This window comes from Ranitomeya imitator, chromosome 4 (genome assembly GCF_032444005.1).
Source record: "Ranitomeya imitator isolate aRanImi1 chromosome 4, aRanImi1.pri, whole genome shotgun sequence".
Taxonomy (NCBI): Eukaryota; Metazoa; Chordata; class Amphibia; order Anura; family Dendrobatidae; genus Ranitomeya; species Ranitomeya imitator.
In genome coordinates this window covers 660357738-660365297 of record NC_091285.1, presented here as the reverse complement: position 1 = coordinate 660365297, position 7560 = coordinate 660357738, and positions in this window count along the sequence as shown.

Genomic DNA, 7560 nt, shown 5'->3' with positions numbered 1-7560 from the left:
AGTGACAGTTAGGATTTTCCCCGGAATGATTTCTTCAGGGGCCGCCAGTTCGGGTCGGATGAGGGTTCGTTCAGCCCCGGTGTCCTTGAGGCCTGTAGCAACATGGCCTCCCACAGTGACGGGCTGTACGTTGTCACACACCCTCCCAACCACACCACCCACCAAAAGAACTGCTGCATTAGGCCCTGGGGCCTTGGCTGGGGGGTTCTTCGGCCTGTCTGGACAGAAGGTACTGATATGCCCAGGCCGCTTGCAGTAGTAACACTGGCGAGGTTCAGTGGTAGGTCTGGTGTTGTTGGCCACAGGGCCAGGATCTCTGGTGTGCTGGCTGGCAGGGGTACTGGCGTTGGTTGCAGGCTTACCCCCTCTCCAGCTGGTGGTGACTGGCTTCCGCACTTCCGATCTACGGTTGGCCTCATAGGCATCGGCAATCTGCGCTGCTTTCGTCACGTCTTTGGGTTCTCTGTCCATCACGAACTGTCGCACCTCAGCTGGGCAAAGATGAAAGAACTGATCTTTGATCATCAGGTCTCGCAGCTGTGCAAAGGTGGTCACTGACAGTCCTTGGGTCCACTGGTCAAAGTGGGTCCCCAGTCCATGCACCACATCACTGTAACTGTCGTGTGGGCCACGTTGGAGGGTCCGGAACTTTCTACGGTACACCTCGGGTGTAAGCTGGTACTTGGCTATCAGAGCCTGCTTGATGGCCTCATAGTCACCATCTTGTTCTTGAGGGAGGGCAGCAAACGCCTCCAGAGCTTTACCTCTCAGCCCTGGTGTCAGGTATCGTGCCCATTCATCTGTAGGCAGCCGGTACTGTCTGCAGGCTTTCTCAAAGGCCCGCAGAAAAGTGTCCAAGTCCCCGTCCTTCTCCATAACAGGGAAGTGATCGGGCCGGGGCTTAGGTATCTGAGCGCTGCTGGGCTCACGGCTGGACTGGGACGACCCCTGCATTTGCAGTTGGGCTAACTGCAGCTGGTACTCCCGCTCCGCTTGCCGCTCGGCTCGCTGGGCCTCTCGCTCGGCTCGCTCGGCCTCTCGCCCGGCTCGCTCATGGTATTGCTGAATCAGCTGCCGACGTCCCTCTAGGTCATCTGCGGCGCATTGTTGCAGAGCCAGCTGCAGGAGGAGGTCTGCGCCCCCCTGGTTGCCAGTAGGGCCCGTATTCAGTGGTTGGACCTCTGCTGCAGCACCATGTTCGCTTGTGCTGGCTTCTGCGGCCTCTGGGCTCTGTGGCCTGGCTTGGTCTGCTTCAAATTGCACCAGTTCAGCGACCATTTGAGTCTTGGTCTTACCCTGGGGGTTCAGGCCATGGCACGTGTATATGCCAGCAAGAAAGTCCTTCTTCTGCTGGTTGTACCAGGCTTCCCTTTTCGCAGCCATGGTTGCCAAATAAAAGATAGGATAGAAAAACGAAGAGAAAGGGAAGGGATAATTACCAGTACGCAATTGTCTCACAACTAAAAAGCACTGAGTTCGTTCTCCAAACTTATTTGCGCAGAGTCCTCGCAAGAACTTTCTGCAAGTTTTTAGTGAGAGGAATGATTACTCAAACCAGATCACTAATGCTCTAAGATATCCCACCGCCTTGCCACCAATTGTCACGATTCCCCTGACCGCTGTCACCAATTGGTCAGGATTCCCACCGTGACCGTCACCCCTACGTCACGGATTGAGGTGACTTTAGGCCAACAGACGGCTATCACATGTGCAGGGGGGCTTATCTTAGTTATCCCTCCACTCCACGATGTGATGAAAAAACACACACAGGGCTATTGACCTCTTAGTTTACAGCAGGGGCTTATTCTAGGTATCCCACTGCTTTTCTATATACCACGAACTGCAGGGATTTATGTATATCCCGCTTACAGTTCCACTTAACACTTGCAGCTCTCTGGCGCCCCCTTACTCTCAGGTCAGATTAGGTACTGCACCCTGGGTAATTAGTCGCCAGAAAGGCTGCCTGCTATGTACTGGCTATTGGGCACGCTGCAGCGACGCGATAACTACTCCCACTCAGGCAGGGACAATAATTATTAACGCCGCAGCAGCTACAACATAACCCAAAAGTCTGCACACTTCTCGCTGCCACCAGCTTCGATTAAACGGGTCCGAAGCTAACCCAGCACAGTAGTAACAGTAGCGTATTTTCCCTTCAAGAGACTTAGGGTACGGTTTAGAACAGGAGAACGGACTAATATATAATATTATATCCCATAAAAAATTAGGCAGTGCTTTATCAAAAATATTTTATAAAGATGTTATAAATGAGACAATTGCAAATATGTACAATGGTAATTATGAAATAAACAGGGTTTAAATGAGAAAAGTATCACTAACATGTTCAACACATGACAGGCAACCCAGGCTAGTGCAGTTTCCATACATCCCAGTCCATGGGATGTACTCAGCTCTTACAGGACAATAGGACAAGTCCAGAAGAAGAAATCCAGCAGAAGACTGAGCTGGGGCTCCTGCCACAAACTTAATACCTTAAGGCTTTGACATCACAGAAGGGCTGGCTTATCCAGACCCTCCTCTCTCTACATTCTGAGTACTTCAATCTTAAATTTATCTACTTGCTATAACTTCGCTACAACACATGACAGAGTCAGACCAAACCTATCATTCATCTCGGATTAACGTGAGCATTCTAATGAGATCAAATATGTCCTATCTGGGATACATATTTACAGAGAAATCCCTACTTCTTTACCAGATGGAGTTAGAAGCCCGTGTTTCGCACGATGTGTAGATACACCGAGTGAGGATAAGAATATATATTTTCGTATTTCTAGCTTAAATCGTTTGCCTAATATCTAACAAAAACTAAACAAAGAATCTTTCATTAATTTTTGGAGCCACTTTTACATTTCTAACTGGTGAAGGTGGGAGGGGTGAGGGACTTTCCTCTGAGCCTGGAATTTACGACCCCAGGGCAATAAAACCCCCTTCTAGCATACAGTCTGTAGCCCAGAGAGAAACAAGTAGAGTCAGCTAGTGAAGGGGGGGTTTAGCCCACCTCATGAGCTGAAGAGCAACTAAACTTATATGATATTTCATACCATATCGTGAGAGGAGGATATATGGAGTAATAGGAGGAGATATAGGGAGGATATATGGAGTAATAGGAGGAGATATAGGGAGGATATATGGAGTAATAGGAGGAGATATAGGAGGATATATGGAGTAATAGGAGGAGATATAGGGAGGATATATGGAGTAATAGGGGGAGATATAGGAGGATATATGGAGTAATAGGAGGAGATATAGGGAGGATATATGGAGTAATAGGGGGAGATATAGGGAGGATATATGGAGTAATAGGAGGAGATATAGGGAGGATATATGGAGTAATAGGAGGAGATATAGGGAGGATATATGGAGTAATAGGGGGAGATATAGGGAGGATATATGGAGTAATAGGAGGAGATATAGGGGGATATATGGAGTAATAGGAGGAGATATAGGGAGGATATATGGAGTAATAGGGGGAGATATAGGGGGATATATGGGGTAATAGGGGGAGATATAGGGAGGATATATGGAGTAATAGGAGGAGATATAGGGAGGATATATGGAGTAATAGGAGGAGATATAGGGAGGTTATATGGAGTAATAGGGGGAGATATAGGGAGGATATATGGAGTAATAGGAGGAGATATATGGGGATATATGGAGTAATAGGAGGAGATATAGGGAGGATATATGGAGTAATAGGGGGATATATAGGGGGATATATGGGGTAATAGGTGGAGATATAGGGAGGATATATGGAGTAATAGGAGGAGATATAGGAGGATATATGGAGTAATAGGAGGAGATATAGGAGGATATATGGGGTAATAGGAGGAGATATAGGGGGATATATGGAGTAATAGGAGGAGATATAGGGAGGATATATGGAGTAATAGGAGGAGATATAGGAGGATATATGGAGTAATAGGAGGAGATATAGGAGGATATATGGGGTAATAGGAGGAGATATAGGGGTATATATGGAGTAATAGGAGGAGATATAGGGGGATATATGGAGTAATAGGAGGAGATATAGGGGGATATATGGAGTAATAGGAGGAGATATAGGGAGGATATATGGAGTAATAGGAGGAGATATAGGGGGATATATGGAGTAATAGGAGGAGATATAGGTGGATATATGGAGTAATAGGAGGAGATATAGGGAGGATATATGGAGTAATAGGAGATATAGGGGGATATATGGAGTAATAGGAGGAGATATAGGGAGGATATATGGAGTAATAGGAGGAGATATAGGGAGGATATATGGAGTAATAGGAGGAGATATAGGGGGATATATGGAGTAATAGGAGGAGATATAGGGAGGATATATGGAGTAATAGGAGATATAGGGGGATATATGGAGTAATAGGAGGAGATATAGGGAGGATATATGGAGTAATAGGAGGAGATATATGGAGGATATATGGAGTAATAGGAGGAGATATAGGGGGATATATGGAGTAATAGGGGGAGATATAGGGGGATATATGGAGTAATAGGAGGAGATATATGGAGGATATATGGAGTAATAGGGGGAGATATAGGGGGATATATGGAGTAATAGGAGGAGATATAGGGGGGATATATGGAGTAATAGGGGAAGATATAGGGAGGATATATGGAGTCATAGGGGGAGATATAGGGGGGTATATGCAGTAATAGGAGGAGATATAGGGAGGATATATGGAGTAATAGGGGGAGATATAGGGAGGATATATGGAGTAATAGGAGGAGATATAGGGAGGATATATGTAGTAATAGGAGGATATATAGGGAGGATATATGGAGTAATACGAGGAGATATATGGAGGATATATGGAGTAATAGGAGGAGATATAGGGAGGATATATGGAGTAATAGGAGGAGATATAGGAGGATATATGTAGTAATAGGAGGATATATAGGGAGGATATATGGAGTAATAGGAGGAGATATATGGAGGATATATGGAGTAATAGGAGGAGATATAGGGAGGATATATGGAGTAATAGGAGGAGATATAGGGAGGATATATGGAGTAATAGGAGGAGATATAGGAGGAGATATAGGAGGATATATGGAGTAATAGGAGGAGATATAGGGAGGATATATGGAGTAATATGGGGAGATATAGGGGGATATATGGAGTAATAGGAGGAGATATAGGGAGGATATATGGAGTAATAGGGGGAGATATAGGGAGGATATATGGAGTAATAGGAGGAGATATAGGGAGGATATATGGAGTAATAGGAGGATATATAGGGAGGATATATGGAGTAATAGGAGGATATATAGGGAGGATATATGGAGTAATAGGAGGAGATATAGGGAGGATATATGGAATAATAGGAGGAGATATAGGGGGATATATGGAGTAATAGGAAGAGATATAGGGAGGATATATGGAGTAATAGGAGGAGATATAGGGGGATATATGGAGTAATAGGGGGAGATATAGTGGGATACATGGAGTAATAGGAGGAGATATAGGAGGATATATGGAGTAATAGGGGAAGATATAGGGGGATATATGGAGTAATAGGAGGTGATATAGGAGGATATATGGGGTAATAGGGGAGATATAGGAGGATATATGGGGTAATAGGGGAAGATATAGGAGGATATATGGAGTAATAGGAGGAGATATAGGGAGGATATATGGAGTAATAGGAGGAGATATAGGAGGATATATGGAGTAATAGGAGGAGATATAGGAGGATATATGGAGTAATAGGAGGAGATATAGGAGGATATATGGGGTAATAGGGGGAGATATAGCGAGGATATATGGAGTAATAGGAGGAGATATAGGAGGATATATGGAGTAATAGGAGGAGATATAGGAGGATATATGGAGTAATAGGAGGAGATATAGGAGGATATATGGAGTAATAGGGGGATATATGGGGGATATATGGGGTAATAGGGGGATATATGGGGAGGATATATGGAGTAATAGGAGGAGATATAGGGAGGATATATGGAGTAATAGGAGGAGATATAGGAGGATATATGGATTAATAGGAGGAGATATAGGGAGGATATATGGAGTAATAGGGAGAGATATAGGGAGGATATATGGATTAATAGGAGGAGATATAGGGAGGATATATGGATTAATAGGAGGAGATATAGGGAGGATATATGGATTAATAGGAGGAGATATAGGGAGGATATATGGATTAATAGGAGGAGATATAGGGAGGATATATGGATTAATAGGAGGAGATATAGGGAGGATATATGGAGTAATAGGGAGAGATATAGGGAGGATATATGGAGTAATCGGGGGAGATATAGGGAGGATATATGGAGTAATAGGAGGAGATATAGGAGGATATATAGAGTAACAGGAGGAGATATAGAGGGGATATATGGAGTAATAGGAGGAGATATAGGGGGGATATATGGAGTAATAGGAGGAGATATAGGGGGGATATATGGAGTAATAGGAGGAGATATAGGAGGATATATGGAGTAATAGGAGGAGATATAGGGGGGATATATGGAGTAATAGGAGGAGATATAGGGAGGATATATGGAGTAATAGGAGGAGATATAGGGGGGATATATGGAGTAATAGGAGGAGATATAGGGGGGATATATGGAGTAATAGGAGGAGATATAGGGAGAATAGATGGAGTAATAGGGAGAGATATAGGAGGATATATGGAATAATAGGGGGAGATATAGGAGGATATATGGAGTAATAGGGGGAGATATAGGGAGGATATATGGAGTAATAGGAGGAGATATAGGAGGATATATGGAGTAATAGGGAGAGATATAGGAGGATATATGGGGTAATAGGAGGAGATATAGGGGGATATATGGAGTAATAGGAGGAGATATAGGAGGATATATGGAGTAATAGTGGGAGATATAGGAGGATATATGGAGTAATAGGAGGAGATATAGCGAGGATATATGGAGTAATAGGAGGAGATATAGGAGGAGATATGGAGTAATAGGAGGAGATATAGGGGGATATATGGAGTAATAGGAGGAGATATAGAGGGATATATGGAGTAATAGGAGGAGATATAGGAGTATATATGGAGTAATAGGAGGAGATATAGGGAGGATATATGGAGTAATAGGAGGAGATATAGGAGGATATATGGAGCAATAGGAGGAGATATAGGGAGGATATATGGAGTAATAGGAGGGGATATAGGGGGATATATGGAGTAATAGGGAGAGATATAGGGAGGATATATGGAGTAATAGGGGGAGATATAGGAGGATATATGGAGTAATAGGAGGAGATATAGGAGGATACATGGAGTAATAGGAGGAGATATAGGGGGATATATGGAGTAATAGGAGGAGATATAGGAGGATATATGGAGTAATAGGAGGAGATATAGGAGGATATATGGAGTAATAGGAGGAGATATAGGGGGATATATGGAGTAATAGGAGGAGATATAGGGAGGATATATGGAGTAATAGGAGGAGATATAGGAGGATATATGGGGTAATAGGAGGAGATATAGGAGGATATATGGAGTAATAGGAGGAGATATAGGAGGATATATGGAGTAATAGGGG